This window comes from Agelaius tricolor, unplaced genomic scaffold (genome assembly GCF_023055355.1).
Source record: "Agelaius tricolor isolate 1412-34295 unplaced genomic scaffold, bAgeTri1.0.p SCAF_12, whole genome shotgun sequence".
NCBI classification, from domain to species: domain Eukaryota; kingdom Metazoa; phylum Chordata; class Aves; order Passeriformes; family Icteridae; genus Agelaius; species Agelaius tricolor.
Window position 1 is genome coordinate 20,107,045 of NW_027269272.1, and position 17,886 is coordinate 20,124,930.

General features: G+C 45.4%; 1 long non-coding RNA gene across 1 annotated transcript; it reads right to left on the minus strand.

The window, feature by feature from the left end:
* Window positions 1–8,495: 8,495 nt before the first annotated feature.
* Window positions 8,496–11,166, minus strand: LOC139594702 (uncharacterized). The gene is made up of 3 exons (XR_011680735.1): window positions 11,035–11,166; window positions 10,016–10,202; window positions 8,496–9,844 (listed from the first exon to the last, which is right to left on the minus strand). It is a non-coding gene; the product is annotated as an uncharacterized lncRNA (long non-coding RNA).
* Between the last annotated feature and the right edge of the window lie 6,720 nt (window positions 11,167–17,886).

Here is a 17,886-nt window from a genome sequence, read left to right on the forward strand (position 1 = left end):
CAAGCTTTTCCCTCCCAGCCCCCACACTAATTCCTTTGGCCTCAGTGGCACAAAATGCTCAGCAGACCTGTCTGGCCACCCCCTGTCTCCCTTATCCACACAAGCCAAATCTGTCACTGTTCCTCTGCAGAGGAGACCCAGGGTTCCCCCAGGCAATCCTGGACTGCTCTCCCAGTTCTTACCCAGTTTCCAGCACTGGGTAAATCTCCAGTGTCTGGAGCAGCAGTTGTTCACCTCCAGACCTGGACAGAGCAGTCGCTGACAATCCCAGGTTGCTGATGGGTTCTCCTTCTGTAGCACAGATTCATGGCTGGGGAATGGCTCCTGGGCACTGGGAGAAGCCTGATGTGATTTGTTGAGCCAGAGAGGTGTAATTATAGGGAGTTTCATGCAGTGCTTTTTCAATTTGTCACATTCCAAAAAACCTGTGATGATTAATGTTTATGTACGATTCCAGGTGAGAAAGGTTGGAAAATACCTCTAGGATCACCAAGTCCAGCCATTTACCTAACCCTGCCTAGGGCTTTGAACATTTCTAGGGGTGGTGACTCCACCTCTCTCCTGGGCAGCCTGTTCCAGTGCTTGACAAAAAAATGTGTGTTCAGCTCAGGTCTAAACCCTGGGATGCATTTCTGGGTGCACTCTGGGTGTCCCTACTGCACCCCCAGGGCCATTCCTGGCCTCTGCCCTTGGCTGCACAGCTGGACTCATCTGCATGGCCATGAAGAGTGTGGGGTGATGCTCCCAGCAGTTCAGAGACTTCCCAAGATCCTGAAAATCTGAGCCTCCCATTTCTGGAAGTATTTCCATGGGAGGTACAGACATAAGCCCTGAGCTATTTTCCATGGGAAAGAGGGAGCAGGGTCAAGCCCCTGCATAAAATGTTTCTCTGTGGTACATTGAAATTCACCCTTGTGGCCTCACTCATGGACCTGGCAGCACATTTCCCAAGCAGTAGCTCCTGCCACAGCCAGGTGGGAATTCTCCCCAGGTTGAGTAGTCACTGTCTTTAAAATATCTCAGTCCTCAAATTTTCTTTTTGGAGCCTCAGACAGAAATATTACAGGTATCCCACAAATCAGCCATCTGAACAAAAAAAAATGAGTCACATTTAATTACTCCTGTAGGGGAACTTGTACACGAGGAACACTTATTAGTGCAATATATTTTTTCTTTTGTAACTTTGAGCTGATCTCTAATAGCACCAGCCAAGTCCCAGTGTAACCTTGGAGTGTGTTTCATTATCATTCAGATGGAAACTGCTGCCTTATGATTGCAGTTTTAAAATACAGCACATTTTTATAATTTCTAAGTGGGCAATCAAATGGACATAACACATGAAATTATATCCAGTCCTGGCACCAAACCCTGCCCTTCACTTGCCCATGCTGCTCCCAGATATTAAGGCCTGAGTACAGGTGCCAGGATGATCCTGAAGTTCTCTGCTCTGACAATAACCATGCAAACATGTAGGTGTTTATGGATTCACTCTCACTTTAAAGTCACTGTGACTTTTAAAGTCAAGCACTGGAGCAGGGTCTCCTCCTTCCTTCCTTTCCCACCATGGGGGCAGCAGGGCAGGGGCAGCTCCTGGCTGCAGAAATGTGACCCATGAGCTGCTCCTCGCTGCGAGCTCCAAGTGCTGCTGCATGCTGTCAGCCCTGACCTGAGGGTACCAACGTCTCTGGCTGCTTTCCTCCCCTCAGGCAGCTCTCTGGATCTGCAAATCCATTCCTTTAGCTAATTAGCAGATGGCAAAGGCAAAACTAATCAATCATTTCCCAGTGGGGCTGCTGGCAGCCTGTCAGTTCAGCAACCAGAGAGGCTCTGCCCTGGCCCCACTGTCCCAACTGAGCATCCTGCTTCATCTTGGGCTTCATTTCAGGCTCAGGACAAAGGAGGATGACTCTTTAGCCTGGAGGACACACTTCAGTCTGTAAGAAATTCAGTGCTTTTTGCCTACACTAGAAGCCTGTTCAAAAAAACCTCTTATTTCAAGAGAGAAGAGTAAAAGAGATAGGAATGTCAGGGTGATGTTTGGAAGCCAACAAATACTGGGAAGGACAAGTGTCTCTTTTCTACTGATGACAGAATTCATATATTTTCACTGTTATTTAATGTGTAGGCAGGGAAGATGGCAAAGATGGGAAAACTGCCCTTGATCTCACCTGTGCTTTTTACAGTGCTTCTGGGTATCTTGCAGTTCTTAATGTACTTATTTTTATAACACATACAAGACATTAGACATGTGTCCATGACCTGCAGAGGGAACTGAGTCACAGAGACAGTACCAGCTCTTAAGGAAAGCTTGTTGGGAGAAAATGCAGTTCCTTGTGCACTGGGTGTTGGCACTCTGGAACAAATTCCATAAGGCCCCTGAAAAGTCCCAGGATCATCCCAGCAGGCACATCTGCCCTGGTAGACACTTGTGCCTCTCTCAAAGGGAGCTGGAGAGGGGTGGAGGCACGACTTGCTGGATGGGACACCTCCACTCCACCGCATCCCTGGCACTCTGCCCCGCCTCGCTCCGCTCCCCTCTGCCAAACATTTCCATGAGCCATCAGCACTGCAAGTGGATTAGGTTTCCCAGACTCAAAAGAGTGCTTCTTTGTGGCAGAAAAATGCCTCCATTTGTTAGTTAAACCTCAGAAGTTTTCCCCTGGCAGAAGTTCAAATATGTGCCACAGGAGCGAGGGTTTCACTGCTGTCTGTGAGGCCTCAGGTCTTCCAGGTCTCTAAGCCCAGCCATATTGCTTCTCTTTGGTTTCCTCTTGGTATTTCCCAACATCTCTATCTGGTTTTTGGAGACAACCACCTTCTGAAAAAGCCATGCTTTTAACCCAGGGATCCAGCAAGTGCTGCCCCAGGTGCCCAAAATTGAGCATACAGATGCCCATACAAGCTGCCCAAAACTGAGCAGGGACCAGCCTGACACTCCCAGGACACAAATAAAAATAGAACAGAAGTCTGGTGGCTTTACCAAGGGTTAACCTCATGGTTTTTTTCAGTCCCCTAACCTTCTCCCTGCCTTCCTAGCAGCCTTGCTGCCTGAGATGAAGCCCTGCCAAAAGCCTCTGGGGACAGCAGGCACTGCCACGTGCCGAGGCTGGCCAGAGCCAGGGTGATAGACAGTCTGAGATGCTCTCCTTCCCCAAGGAAGGGGATTTAGTGAAGCTCCAGAGTATCTGCCAAAGCCATATTTAGCACTGGGAGCTGATTGCAACACTCACACTGCTCACTGCAGTTTTATAAATATAACCAGCCCAGACAGAATCTCTGCTGACACCAAGGGAGGAGATGCAAGGAGAGGCCCTGACACACTGCCTCACTGAGGTGTTTGGAGCTTTCATCTCTAACAATGCTCCCTTAGCAAACAGGCCATGGTGGGTGGGTATAGGGGCAGGAAGGAAGGCCAAGGTGATCTCCTTTGCTTTCCCTGTCTGCCCAGAGCAGGAGGATTTTCTTGCTTGTTTTCCACATTGCTTGATGGGGTGTTTGCTCCTGAAATTTTCTCTTGGGCCAAGTTCAGCAGTGACAACCAAGATTCCCTTTCCCACATCCATCTGTGTCTGACCACAGGCATGTATCTTGGGGCAGAAACCTTGGGCTGTCCTAATGCACACTGCAGAAAGCAATACTCAGAGCCTGCTTCCTTAAATACCTCCTGATCAGGCAGCACTGCTAATCAAGGGAAGCTCTTTCCCTGTACTAACGAGCTGACACTGTGACATTGAAGCATCTGATGCAGTGGTGATCACACAGGGGGGAAGGTCTGGGAGAGACACTGCCACCCTGGCACAGTACCAAGCAGGAGCAGGGTCCATGCTCTTTAAAAAGTGCAGATATTTTCCCATGCAAAAGTCAGGATTTGCCAGCAGCTGCTTGCAGACTCAGCTATGGAGTATCCCAAGGTTTGGTCCTTTTCTCCTTAAGCTTAAAGGTGATTCTGAGCTTTATTGATTGCAGACACCAATTTCCAGTGGAGCTGCAGCTACAGTTGCAGTAAATTGAAGCCAACTGAAAGCAGAATCTCAGTCTCAGCTGTCTTTCCCAAATGTCCCCAAAGCAGTGGATGGAGCCCCAGGAGTCACAAGCTGTGAGCTGCTCTGTGTGAGTGGTCCCTGCCGGGATCGTGTCCTTCCCATTTGCCACAACCAGAAGGACCACAGCACTCCTGGTGCACTGTCCATCCCAAAGTGCCTAAAACACTGTGGGATAAATGAGAACATTTAGGTAAAAAGGAGAGGAGGTGTCATGCAACCAGAGAAAGCTTCTTGCTCGAACACATATACCTGTTTTTAATGCCTAATGGAGAAAGACACCTAATGGTTTCCAGAGCTCAGTAGCCAGATAAAAACAGAGTGCAGAGGTGGTGGAGTGACAATCTCTGTTAATGAAAAACCAGGATATACAGCTGGGGCTGTTGGGCACTTGGCCCAGCACTTGGCCAGAGCAAACGGGCTGAGCCGCGCCGGGATCGGCACCAGCACACTCAATTCTCCTCCTTGTCAAGTGCCATAAATTAAAAACAGAATAAAAAGCTTTTAAGGGATGTGCTCACTGACAATTTAATATGAGTGGCTGTGGCATCATTTTCTACAGCTAGGTTTATACGGGGAAAGAAATTGCAACCTGCTTCAGAGCAGGTATTTTAGTGTCATTGCAGCGTTCCCTGCCGCGCTCATTCACAGGGGGAGATTTCCCAAATGAGCATCGTGTGGAAGTGGGTGGGGAATGGGTTACTGTGGCCTCTGCCAGGCTAAGATGGGGCAAGGGCAGCCTGAAGGTCAGCAGGGCTTCTCTTTGCTCCAGTGGTGGAGCCAGCCTCCGCTGAGGGACACAGCTCAGCACGCCAGGTGACATCCCCAGGCAAACCTTCATCCCCAGCCTCCTTCATTGCCACCTTCCCTGCCCCTGCCCAGCTCAGCTGACACAGAGCCCCTCACCCAGATGTGTTGCAGTGCATAAATCCACTCCCCATCTTACAGTTTGGTTGAGAGAAAAAAGTCCTCAGAAAATACAATTTAAATGAACAGAAGCTGTGTATGGAAATGAACTTCTAAAGTTTAAATGATTCATTTTGGCACCCAGACATGAAAAATTCATTCTTTTCTTTGCAGTATTTTAAATTAATTAGTTTTAAAGTTTCTATTTTTAATTCCTTCAGAAGCTTAAGCTGAAGATGGGATGAAATAGCCTTTAGTCAACCAAATATTTGCTTCTGGACCTTTGGGGTTTTGTTTTGAGGGGTTTGGCGGGGGGCAAGGAAGGAGAGAAGGAACAACTTCATGACAGCCTAAAATATTTTCCCTTCAATTTTCCAATTTTAACATTTTGCAAAAATCACATGGTTGAAATTTCTGAATAATATTATTGCATTTTCTTGGCTGTTGATATCCAAGTCACCAGCACAAACCACTTACAATCTGTGAGGCTGTGGTGAAGTAATTTGTGGTTGCTCTGTGGAACCTACTCCTTTCACTGTGCTTCCATTCAGAATAAATGGAATAGAAGTTCCATTTCCACTTTCCTGCTGCTTTTTACTCATTGTAGTCAACTTCATGGCTGAGCAGTGAGAGCCCTCTGGACCAAAATTTCAGGAAAACTAAGGTTTTGTCAAATTGAATATTATTGACCCTGGATTTATAACAAAGGTGACACCACTCATAATGTTGTTATTACTATCTAAGAAATTTCATTAGTAGTATGGACTTGGCTCAGTGCTGATGAATGCCAGAAGAAATCCTTCTACTGAGTCCAGCAGGCTTCACATCAAATCATATTTGCATATGAAGATATGCATCAGCTAAATACAATCTGGGATAGAAAAGGGTCAGCTTCTTTGGAAGGAAAAGATTAAGGGAGTACATCCTTCCTTTTATGCCTTTGTATCCATAATATTTTAAAGCACACCATAAGTAATCTTGTTTACTGCAGATTTGACCAGTTCTTTTCTGCCTGGAATATTTTTTTTTTCAAATTGGCATTAGGAGAAAAATATTAAGGGATATGTGTTAGAAGTGTCTAGACAGCAATAAAAAGAGTTTTGAGTTATTTTCCAGTAGGTAAGTGCTGTAAGTGGAAAATCCAAAGATTTCAAAAAATGCACTTGAGGGAATTCCCTTTGCAAGGAAGAGTCAAACCAGGCACCTTCCTTGGCATCTTCTGTAACTGCCTGTGCCACTGAAACTTCTGCTGACTGCCCTTTCTGAGCAGTGATGCTTCACCCAGATTTAATTTGAAGTGCTTTGGCTTTCTTTTTCACAAGTATGAGCCCTAACAGCCCCTACAATCCTTTCTGCTTTTTTGATTGAAACAGTTTTTTCTGACTGTTTTGCTGGCATCATGAATTGTGAAGTATTCCTTAAACACATGCTGCAATCTGGATTTTATTTCCATTAGTTTAATGGAAGTAGTGGTGCAAGTAGGGATTTGCAAGGAGACAAGTATGGAAAAAGCCAAGCTGCTGCCAGGCATGCCTGGCTGTTGGTGGCATTTGTGCTGCTGCCATGGTAATTGTGTCACTGGAGAATTCATTCCTCATGCCTGACTTGTACCTGATTTGAATCTGTCTGGCTGCAAGTTGACGTTTTTGTCCCTCAGTTCTGGTTTTGTTTTCCTGATCCAAGTTTTTCTTTAGACCAAGCCCATTTTTGCCATCCATAGCTGCCCCTGCCCTGCAAGGCACCTCTCCCCCTTTGTTTCTGTGCCTGCTCACGTGGCCAGGATGGGCACTGCTGATCAGTTATTGCTACTCCAGCTTTCAGCAGCCCCTTAACTCTCCCAGATGGGATGATCCATACTCAGCTGCTCTGGCAATGGCAGTGGCTGGCTAGGCCACTCTGTAGTGTCAGATGAACAGTTAAACACCCTTGTGTTCTCATCTGGTGCAGCCCAAGGCTCCTGGCTGCCAGCAGCTCCCAGCTCCCCTGAACGTGAATTTTCCACAAGCCTGTGCTCTGCAATGACCATTCAAGGCAGAGATTCCTTTGTTTCTTTTGTGTATTCTTATCCATGTTTGTTATGTATTACTCATTTTATGGCCATCTCTGCGTGATTCCTTCTATAAATAACATTCTCAAATCTCTCTCCTATCTTGTTTACCGTAGCTAATTCTTTAAGATGGGTGTCTCCACCAGAGCTGTAGTCTAAATGAATACAGATAAAAATCATAACATTGGCTTGGTTGTAGTAAACCAGGATTTTCTTGGTTCTGCTGCAAATCAAGCCTTTCAAATAATCTTTTTATTCTATCTCCATAAATACTGTACGGGGGTGACAAAAGACAGGTGATAGCTTCAGCCTTAGTTATCGTGTTAGTGGCTGGCATTAAATACATAATTCCTGCTGTGTCTGCATCGTCTCTAAATGAAAGTCTCCTGAAGGAGAAGTCTCCTGGGAGGGGGAAGAGCTGTGAACCAGTGACTGCAGAGAGTGTCTTGGAGATATGGAGTTAGGAGGAGAAGCTGAAAACATGATATGTCTTTTTCAGTTTGACCTCAGCCTCTAATAGTGTTTGGCAAGTCAGCCTGGCAGATAAATTGGTTCATATTAGAAAATGGCGTTGATTTATTATGAAATTGATAGCAACCCTGTCCTGTGCTGAAGGCATTAGTGATAACAGCATCGGGTGCCTCAGCTCTTAACTAATGGGTTTTCCCCAGGCTCTCCACTGCTGCCAGGCTTTTACCCACAGCCAGCAGCATCCAAACCACACACCTCTGCTGGTCCCTCCCCACAGGTGAAAACCCTTCCCAGGCAAGGCTCTGTCAGGAAGATGAGATGCCCTGGAGGGAGCTGGCATTTTCCAGGACATGCAGACTGGCAGGAGCAGGGCCAGTGTGACATTTGCAACCAGCACTTTGAAATATATCCAAGCGTGGTAGCTCTTCTTCTTGTGACTGTTTTCTGGAAGTGGGAAGAGTTCCTGGAAATATGGAAAACTATCCACCAAACTCCTTCTGTTTATAGAATCACAGAATGGTTTGGGTTGGAAGGGACTTCAAAGGTCATCCAGTTTCAATCCCCCCTGCCATAGGCAGGGACACCTTCCACTAGACCTGGCTGCTCATGGCTTTGTCCAACACGGCCTTGAGCCCTTCCAGGGATGGGGCATCCAGAGTTTCTCTGGACAGCATGTTCCAGTGCCTCACCACCCTCTCAGTAATGCATTTTTTCTAAATACCCAATCTAAACCTACCCTTTTTAACTTTGAAGCCATTTGCCCTTGTCCTATCATTACATAACCATGAAAAAAAGGCTTTTCTTCCTTTCTTTGTTTTCTTTGGTGAAGTTGAAAGCTCTTTTAGTCACAAAGAAAAGCCACAGAACACCAAATGTAACGAGAGTTTCACTACTTTTTGCAATCTATTGATCTCTCTGTGTGTACATATGCTGTGTGTGCATGTGCACCAGAGCCCATGCTGATGGTGGCATCTTCACAACTGTGTGGAAGTTTCTCATCCCAGAGAATTTATAGCTGTGCAATTAATGATTGCAGTCATTTTGCTTTCTTGCAGCTGCAGGCTAACTACTGCTCTTTAATTCCAGATGCCCTTGGAGTCAGAGCTGGACATCAACATTTCCCATGAAGAGGGTTCACCTACAGCATTGCTCTGGTGCACAGGGGTGAGTTTTTATCCATCACTGAGCTGTTCCTTGGGTCCTGACTGGGGTACCCTGGTCCATGCCTTGTGGACCTTGTTGATTCTCTATATTGTCAAGTGAAAACAGGAAAAACACCCATGTTTCACGTGACACCATGCACTGAACAGTGACACATCCTCAGGCTTGGCAGTCAATGTTTGTGGTCAGCAGCAGTGTCTTCCTTGGTGCTCCACCTGACACAGGAAATCAGGATATCCCCAGGCTGGCTCGTGTTTCCCAGGGCAGGGTGAAATGGCTTTCTGCTTGCCAGGATCTCCTCTGAGTCAGTGCCTGCACAGGACAAGCTTCACATGACACTTGGAAAAGCAAATATATAAAGAGTGAAAGGACAACATGTGTTTGAAAAATGAGTTCTGGGGTGTCCAGCTGCAAGTGGGGAATTATATCAACCAGCTTTAGGTAGAACAGTCCAAAGGCTTTTCTTCAGAAATCTCTGAAGTTTCACGGATCAGGTTTTCCTTTTTCTCAGTCATTCTCCTCCTGGCTGTTGACGTCAGTGGGTTTGGCACTAGATCAAGATGGAAACAGAGGGACAGTTTTCCCCCTACACATGCAGAATTAGAGACTCATACCAAGATAGAGGAGCTAGATTTAGATGAGAAGGAATTTCTGGTTGAGGGTGTTCACGTAAAAAGTATTTTATAGTATTAGGCTTGTGTGAGCTCCTGGTTTAATTAAGGAGAATTGTCTAAGCCTTGGCAGGAACATATCCCTAGGACTTTGTTTTGATGAAAAAAACCATTGGAAACCTGCACTTAGCTTTTCTGCTAGCTGTAATTATCTGGCTGTATTGATCATGGTGCTAAGGTTATCTGATGGGTAGGGTGTGAGCAAAGATCAGCTTCAGTCCATAAATTAAAGCTGCAGACTGTCAGCTCTAATTTACACACACACAGCCTGAAAATTGTCCTCCTGCAATGGCAGAGCTCCCTGAATTGACACAGATAGGCAGCATATGGAGCCTGTGCAGCAGGAAAGGAGGCACCAGCACTTGGCATTGCTGCTCTGCTTTATGCAAATATCTGGGTTACAAAAGCAGGGAACAAGGGCAGAATAAACTGGGGGGGATCTGGTACTGGCAGACGTAAAACCCTTGGTGGCATTAATGAAATTCACAGGCTTTGGAAAGCAGGACAGGCTCCTCAGCTCTGATTCCAGCCCTACAAGCAGGCAATACCTGGAAGGCAAGAGATGGTGGTAACTGTAGTTCACACATGAGGATTTGCACAGCAGGGGAATCTGTGCAGCCTGCACAGTGAAATATGGAATTTCATATTCTCCAATACCACAGCCAGAGCCAAGGCACATGAACCAGCAGTTTCAGGGAGCAAGGCTCTCATTAACATACCATTATTCCCTTTGGAGACAAGCCTGTCCTTTCTGCTGCTGTGCTGTTAGATGGGGTGGGGACAGGAGAAGAAGCAGGAGATGATGCCTCTCCTGGCTGTGTTTTGTACCCTGCACTGCTGTCCTGAATGCATAAAATACAGAGGATCCAACCTGTCCCCTTTGGGCAGCTGTTCCATCAGGGTGCTCTGCAAGGAAAGTGTACAAGTCAAATTAGATGTGAAAGATCCCCACAAAAGGCATTCACACCACCATGAAAAGTGACAGAACAGGCCTCAGACCCCACCCCACTGCTGTTATTTGACTTTCACCACGACTGCTATGCAGTTGCCTGTCCATTCACAAGCATTTGTTGTGGGCTTATTTGGGCATATCTTGGCATTTAAGAGGTGTCAATCTGCTAAAACTGAAGTGGCAATAGCTAATCACACTTTATTCTCTGCAGAACATAACAGGAAAGCATATGGCTCAACAGCATAACTTTCTTTCTCTGGGCTAACAGTATGGTCAGTTCTGCAAAAAATTAAAAAAACAAACTGACAGGGGGATACAGTCTCTGGTCCTTGCTGGAAGCTCCAGGGATCGTGTATCCAGAGATACCTCTAATGAAGGAGAAAAAACCCACCCTCCCTCACATCATTATTCATTCAAAAATTGGCAACACCAGGTTTTCTTCTCACCTCTGATATATTGAGAAAACACTTTGCTTTCAAAAGTGAATTATTTTTGCTGGGTCCTTGAAATTCAGCGCCACTCATTTTGGATTTGAAAACTCTCAGTAAAGGTTTAGAGATGGAAATTTCAATCCCTGGACCCTGTAGGCCATGCAGAGTGGGTGCTGTGTTGCATTCATTCAGAACACAGCCATCCCCACCTGTCCATCACAATCACAGGACTCCATGTGTGCATGTGCAGCACAGTAAGCAAGAGCTGCAGACAGTATTTACAAGATTTCCAGCATCCTTCCACAGCCAATTCTTTACAGCACGAATCTTTTCCATCATAATTTACATTTCATACCTGTTTTCCCAAATCTTCAAAGTCAGACGAGCAAATCCTTCTTTTAGCAAGGCTGTGATGAAAGGCACTGACTCACAGGAATAACCAGAGTGCAGGATTTGGCTTAACTTCTTGGCTTGACGCCGATTTAACATTTCATAGATCTTTTTTAGGTGTTTCCCATTGTCATGGCAACTCTAATCAAAACCCTTTCCATGAATAGCCCTGTCAATTGCAGTACAAGCTCCTGGCTGGCTACAACCTGCAGTTCTGCTCCAGTGTGGTTTCACAAGCTCCTCTTGCTTGACCTTTCATCTCCTGGCTTTCCCTAGATCCCTTATTGCTCAAGCCAGAAATATATCTTTTGTTTTGCAAGAAAGCTTTAAAAAAATCTTTATAAGTGATAAGTAACAGCCAGATCTTGCAGCTGACTCCAAGGAGGGAGTTGCCTCAGGAGGGATTACAGGCTATAATAAGCACCTCTCCTACACAGCAGAGCATGGGCCACAGTAAATCCCTGTGAGCACTGGCTCTGGCAGAGCCTTGAACTCTGCACCTGCCCAAAGCTGCTCTCTGACACAGAGGAATGAGCTCATCTCTAGGGAGGGGATGGGCTTGGGAAAGGGGATCCCACCTGGGAGCCACCAATCCATCTGCAGGATTCCCTGGTAGTGCCATGGTGGAGGAAAGAGACACCACCTGTGTCCCCAAAGTGTCACATCACCCTCCTTGCCCGGCTCTGGAGCAGCATAGTGGGGAATACAGACTGCTAGGTTTGGTTTTTTCTATCTGATTTTGTTCCTAAGGTGTTTGAACAGCCCCATGGGAAATTGCATCACTGTGGAAATCAATAGGAGTTTGCCCTTGGATTTCTATGGGGCCAGGATTTCACCAGCTCCCTCTAAGGTATCATTCTTACCAGGAGCTGAAGGAGTTTATCAGAAATAATGCACATTTTGCACATGCATCTTGTCTGAAGTCAGTATCACCCTCAGGCATGGAAAATAAAGCAAAGAGAGGTGTAGTCTCATGCTTTAAGGTCAGTCCATCCCTAACCCCAGGAACACAAAAGAGGTCTCTGGAGTTTCCACTCCTGTGTGGCAGCCACTGCTACAATTCATTCGTTTAAACACTTGCCAAAAAAAAAATTAAAAAAATAAAAAGGTAGGAAGGAAGGAGGAATAGAAATTACAGGGATAAAACCCCTTCTTTATATATACATATATATTATAGATATTCTATATATATAGTTTTGTCTTGTCTTGTACCTTCAACCCTGCTTTAAATAAAAGCTCACAGACTTGTCGGTTTCCATCAGGCAAAAATTATTATTCGGCTTCAGAAAGAACATCTTGCCAAGTGTTGCAGTTCAAAAATAAGGAAAACAGCTCTGCCAAAATGCAGCAAATGTGATTACACAAAGCCAAGAAGACCATAATTAGATCATTACCATGGAAACAACCTAATTACATGTGTAATGCAGCAAGGTCTGAGCTGCGCATCCCAATGTGTTTTGCTATTGTCTAGCAGGGCCACAGCACTGCCATTTGCCTCGTGTTATTAAGCCACCTTGATCATTTTGGATCGGGTTTTCTTGGAATAAGTCCCCCTCCCCACTCTGCAGAGAATTAAACTGTGCATGAAATTATTTGAGTGAGACTGCCTGAGGCTCACACAGGATCCTGCCTGTGCCACCCCGGGCATGGGCAGCCACCACTGGAGACAAACTCCCTTCCAGCAAGATCTGGAGCTCCCCAGGTAACAGCCACGTGCAGGAGTTGGCATTTAATCATAAGTGCAGCCCTGGACAAGGAAGCTGAGCTTCCCAGGGACTTGCTGAGGGTTGCTGCCTTCCTCTGCCTTGTATTAATTTCTCCATTGCTTCAGTAATTCACTGCTGGGACAGGGCCCTGTGGAGATGGCATGGACTGGCCAGGCAAAGATCCCCACCAGGTCTCTGTGTACTGATCCACGTGTTGCTTTCTTGCATAACTGGACCATTTTGTGGAAATGGGGGTTAAGCAGAGCTGGGTTGTGATATTGCTTCACCAAACAGTGTCATGGATCATCTCCAGGCAGACAAAACGAGGCAAGGTCAAAGAACATGTTTGTCAGCTTGGAGGATCAAAGCAGAATTGTGAATAAACTGTGTCTAAACCAAAACAGTTTCAGAGAGGAAAGCCAGGCCTGTACATACGTGGCTTCATGCCTTGCAGCATAAAATTAGATACACAGGGAGAGACTGGAGAGTCATCAGTGAACCTCTGCTAATATGTCCATAAGCCCAGAGCCCAGTGCTGCTGAATCATGTGGTTGTAGTAAATGTGACCTGCAGGGTGGATACACAAAATGATGGCAGCCACCCCCTCTCTGCACATTGGATTCCTGTTCTCAGTCAGACTGGCCTCACTCAGCAGGAAGGGAAGAGGATGGCTCATTAGCTGAGGGGTAGAGTAACAAGGCAAAAGCCAATGGGACTGTCTGGCAAAGCTACTGCTTCTGCTAATTAATGAGGAGAGGTGGTTGCTGGGCCAGTGCAGATGTTGCTGCAAATGATGCCATTGCTATCCCTGCCAGCGAGCTCTCGCTGCAGCTCGCACATCTCCAGGTGTTCTTGCCACAACAATAGTCCCTGCTGTTCATTTTGTCTCCTTACAGGGAAAATAAAATCCTTCCTTTTGGTGGGGAGAAATGCTCATTTTGAAGAGTTTATCAAGCCCAGACTACACTCCTTTAATTTCTGTCCCATTTTCCTTCCTCAAACTCTCTTCATTTTCTATTCAAATTGCTTTCCAGACCACAGAAAAAGGCTGGAGAGAAACACCCTGAGCGATGCCAATTTCCTGCTCGGTTTCCCAGCCAGGAACACCAGGAGGATGTCTTGAGGGAGCTGCTGACACCTCTTCCCACCCCAGCTCTCTCCTGTCCCCCATGGGGTCATTGGCAATGTGACCAGGCTGGTACTGGCTCTGGCTCTGAACAGGCTGTTTCTCCCCCACACATTTATTATACAAACCCCTGCAAGTTCACTGGGTAAAACCTGACGTTCAACTTTTGCACAAAGTCAGCAGAATGAAAGGAAAAGAAGGAGAAGCCCAACCCCCACGGCGTTCTCCAGCTTTGCTCCGTATGCAAAACCTGTCTGTGCAGTTCTGCTGAGCGTTGGTGCCCTACTTTCATCCCTCACATAGCTCAACTAAAAATACACTGAGATTTCCAGCAAGGTCCCTGCTGTGCAGTGTCTGAGTGAGCAGGCATTGCTGCAGCCCCAGCCCCAGCCATGCCTGCACCATGCCGTGCTCCCAGCACAATTTATACCAACCCTGGGCATCACACAGGATGAGAAAAAAACACCAAACTGGAGAAAATCAATACCCCTTCTCTCCCCAGCTCCAAAAAAATGTCCTGACGTGCTGTTGCAAGGGCAAAATTGAAGGAGGAGGTGAGATAACTTAAGATCTCCTCGCCACCATTGCTGCTATTCGTGGTGTTTGTAACAGAGTGGTACCAACAAAACCCTGCTGGTATCGAGGGTGGGTTAGAGCAGCAACATCTGGAGCTCTGAAACAGTCATGAAAATAAAACCATGGCCAAAACTATTCATACTTGCTTTATGTGCTTAAACTGAAAAGAGACTATCAGGTTATTTTTTGTCTGATTAGTGCAGTCCTGAGGAAGCGGAATAAATAAAAGTTTGTCGAAACCAATTTTAAAAACAAGGGGATCTAATGGTGATTATTTGTGTTGAAGATAGGGTCAATACACTTTTCTGCCCTGAAAAAAGTGACTGAATTTTAGCAGCTGGTTTCTCAATTTATCCTGAACAATGAGGTTTTTTGACAAGACTGTGGCTGTCTTAGAGGGCTTCAGCTTGAAATTCACTTTGGCTGTCTAATGCCTCATTTTCTGCTACATAAGGAGGAAAATGGAAATTATTTCATGACACATATGGATTATTTGCAAATAAGGATGTACATACATGAGCCTAATTCATTTGAGGAATGACCATTACTGCTGTGACAAGTCAGCTGTTTCCACATGCAGAGCATTAACCTCACAGGTTCTTTGCATGGGGACGTTCCCTGGTTATGACCATCATCTGCAATAGCTGGGATGTGACCCCAAATGTCCCAGCTGTGGGAATGTTAACCTGATAATCCCGTGAAATGTGGCATTTGACTCCTGCTGGGGGCACAAATCTCACATGGAGCCAATGCCCACAGCAGGACAGGGGACAAAGGAGCTTCCCTGCCCACAGAGAGGTGCCCAGGTCCTTGTTTAGGAAGAGGAATCAGGCTCTGAAGGAAAGCCTGATGCAGAGTGCACTTCCCAGGGCAGCCCCCTCTGTTGCAGAAAACACCTATGATGCAATTCCTTGGCAGACTAAATTTTAAGTAAAATACTTGTAAAAGTCATGAAGGCACACACATTTAATTTAGACTTCAGGATGCTGTTGCTTTTTTTTTTATTAAATATTAATTCCCTTTAAAAGAGTACTTTTGAGCTGTTTTGAGAACGCAACTGGTAATCTAATGTCATCTAATTAATTAAGAATTTCATACTCATATGTATTAACAGTCTGCTGTTATTGCTGAGGACATTTCACTGGTATTTAAATACATTGAAGCAAACATGAATTGCATTTAAATGGCAATGACCCATCCAGCTTCCTGGAAAGGCATGGCTGGGAGATAAAGTCTGACTTTGCCTCCTGGACCTCAATGTCCTGCCAGTACACTCAGCTTGGATTTCACCCCACAAATCAAGAAATGGCAAGGAAACAACAGAGTTTCTCCCAAAGCACAGCGTAGACAGGGTATTTTGTGAGCCCACTGGTGACAAACACAATCTGACCACTGACACCCTCATTAACAGCACCACCTCTCTTTTCTGCTATGCTGTCCTTTCCCACCTGCCTGGTTGATTCTTTTGACATGCACTTTATTGGAGATGTTGACAGGAGCCCTGGAACATCCAGAGTCACAGATCTGGCAGGAGGTGAAGATTTGAGCCTCTTTGTCCCCTGAGTCCAGCTCCCATCAAGCTGAGATGGGAACCTTTGGTGCATCCCTGTCTTCTTATGTCCCCGAGGATGTGTTAGACAGCTGGAGAGAGAAAGGGTGCAGAAAGGAGGAGATGGGCTGTGGGGGTTTAACCACAAGAGATGCATCAGTGGGATGTGCTCTCCTTTAAGAACTATCTCAGCTGTTTCCATTTCCAGGATGAGTTCTCAGCACTTATGTATTACTCTTACACTTGTCTAATACAGCTCACATCGATTTTTTCCCCTTACTCTCTGCTGACTGCACAGTCTGAAACACCAAAGACCTTAAAGTCAAGGTCAAGTTTTTATTCCCTGAGTAAACAAGCTGTGGAGAAGGGGAAAGAGGGAGCAAGCACTTACACAAAAAGATAGAAAGCTATTGAACAAATATATTCCTTCTAAAAACCTCTCCTAGGAAGAAGGCGTACAAAAGATTAATTCTTTCAGTCTGCAAATTCTGCAGGAAATAAAATCCTTACTCCTGAGAAATGAATGTTAAGAGCAGGCCAGTGTGCACGTGATCAAAACAAAGCCATTCTCTAATGCCTGAAGTCAAACATGACGTTCAACACTAGTCAAGGTACAATGAAGAATTCAAAATTGTTTCCATCTTGCTAGCCAAGAGGCTTTTCTTTTGCCCATGCAATGAATACTTTTTTTATTCCTCATCATTGTATCTAAGCATTGATCCCATTACATCAAACTCCCAGTGTTATTTTTGAGCAATTAATGACACCATCCATTATGTTTGCCCATTTGTAATTAGGAGCAAAGTTAGACAGAAAATGTCTGGCTGCTTATCTGTGATTCATGGACTCCCTCGAGCCTACTAATTTGGCTGGAAACTTGGTTAGAAATAATTTTGGCCAAAGATTTTTGGATGATTCTTGCTTGTCTTGAGCTGAAATACGAGTTCAAGCATTTTGGGGCTTCTGCTTTGGGTTTCTGCCAGACCGAGAAAGGGGTCAACATGAAAATAACAAAGCAGCAAGGTGGAGGTGCAGGAGCTGCCTCACCTGGGCCCCATTCAGACCCAATGCTGGCACCAAGAGCATCCCATGCACAAGTAGGGCTGGACACAACCCTTTCCATCCTCAGCCCTGTCTCTCAAAGGTTGATTCAAAGTCTGATGCTTAATGCTCTTTCTGATTTTCATTATGCTTTATCTGATATTTTTCATGAAAACGAGTTAATATATATCTGGTAATAATTGCAAGCTGGTCTTCCAGCTCTGTTTGGAAACAGAGGGTCCCAGCTGGAGCTGACAGCGCAGGTTTGGGACAAAACAAATTATCTTATGCAATTTAGTTCAGCTGTTTTCAATGCTAATATAATTAAATGAGACAAATTCTACAAGGAGAGGTAATACATTTTATTAGAACAAACTGATGGTTTGGGGGAAAAAAGCAGGTATGTTTTCAGGCACACAAACTCTTTTTCAGGCTTATATGACAGAAAGCCTATCAGTGTATCAGCTCAACAAATGATATTACTTTTCTGTATAAATAGGGCTTCAGTCATATCCTTAGATGATAACAGCAACAATAACATTGCTAACATAATTAAAAGCAGTTGGGGATGACTGAATGCCATTTCACAGCAGCATTGGACGTGAAGTTTCCCAAGAATAGCAGGGTGGAGTCATGCTGCAGACACAAAAATATTTGTACTTTTCTCTTTATCTTTACTCTGCAATTCTGATTTTACTCACACCAGTGTAAATGGAAGCCACAGCAGTGATCCCCTTTGGATTTTGCATGTGTTTTAGAGCAGCCTCACCACCTTGTATCTCTAATGCAGAGGATAAAAGTAGGTCATCCATTTTCTCC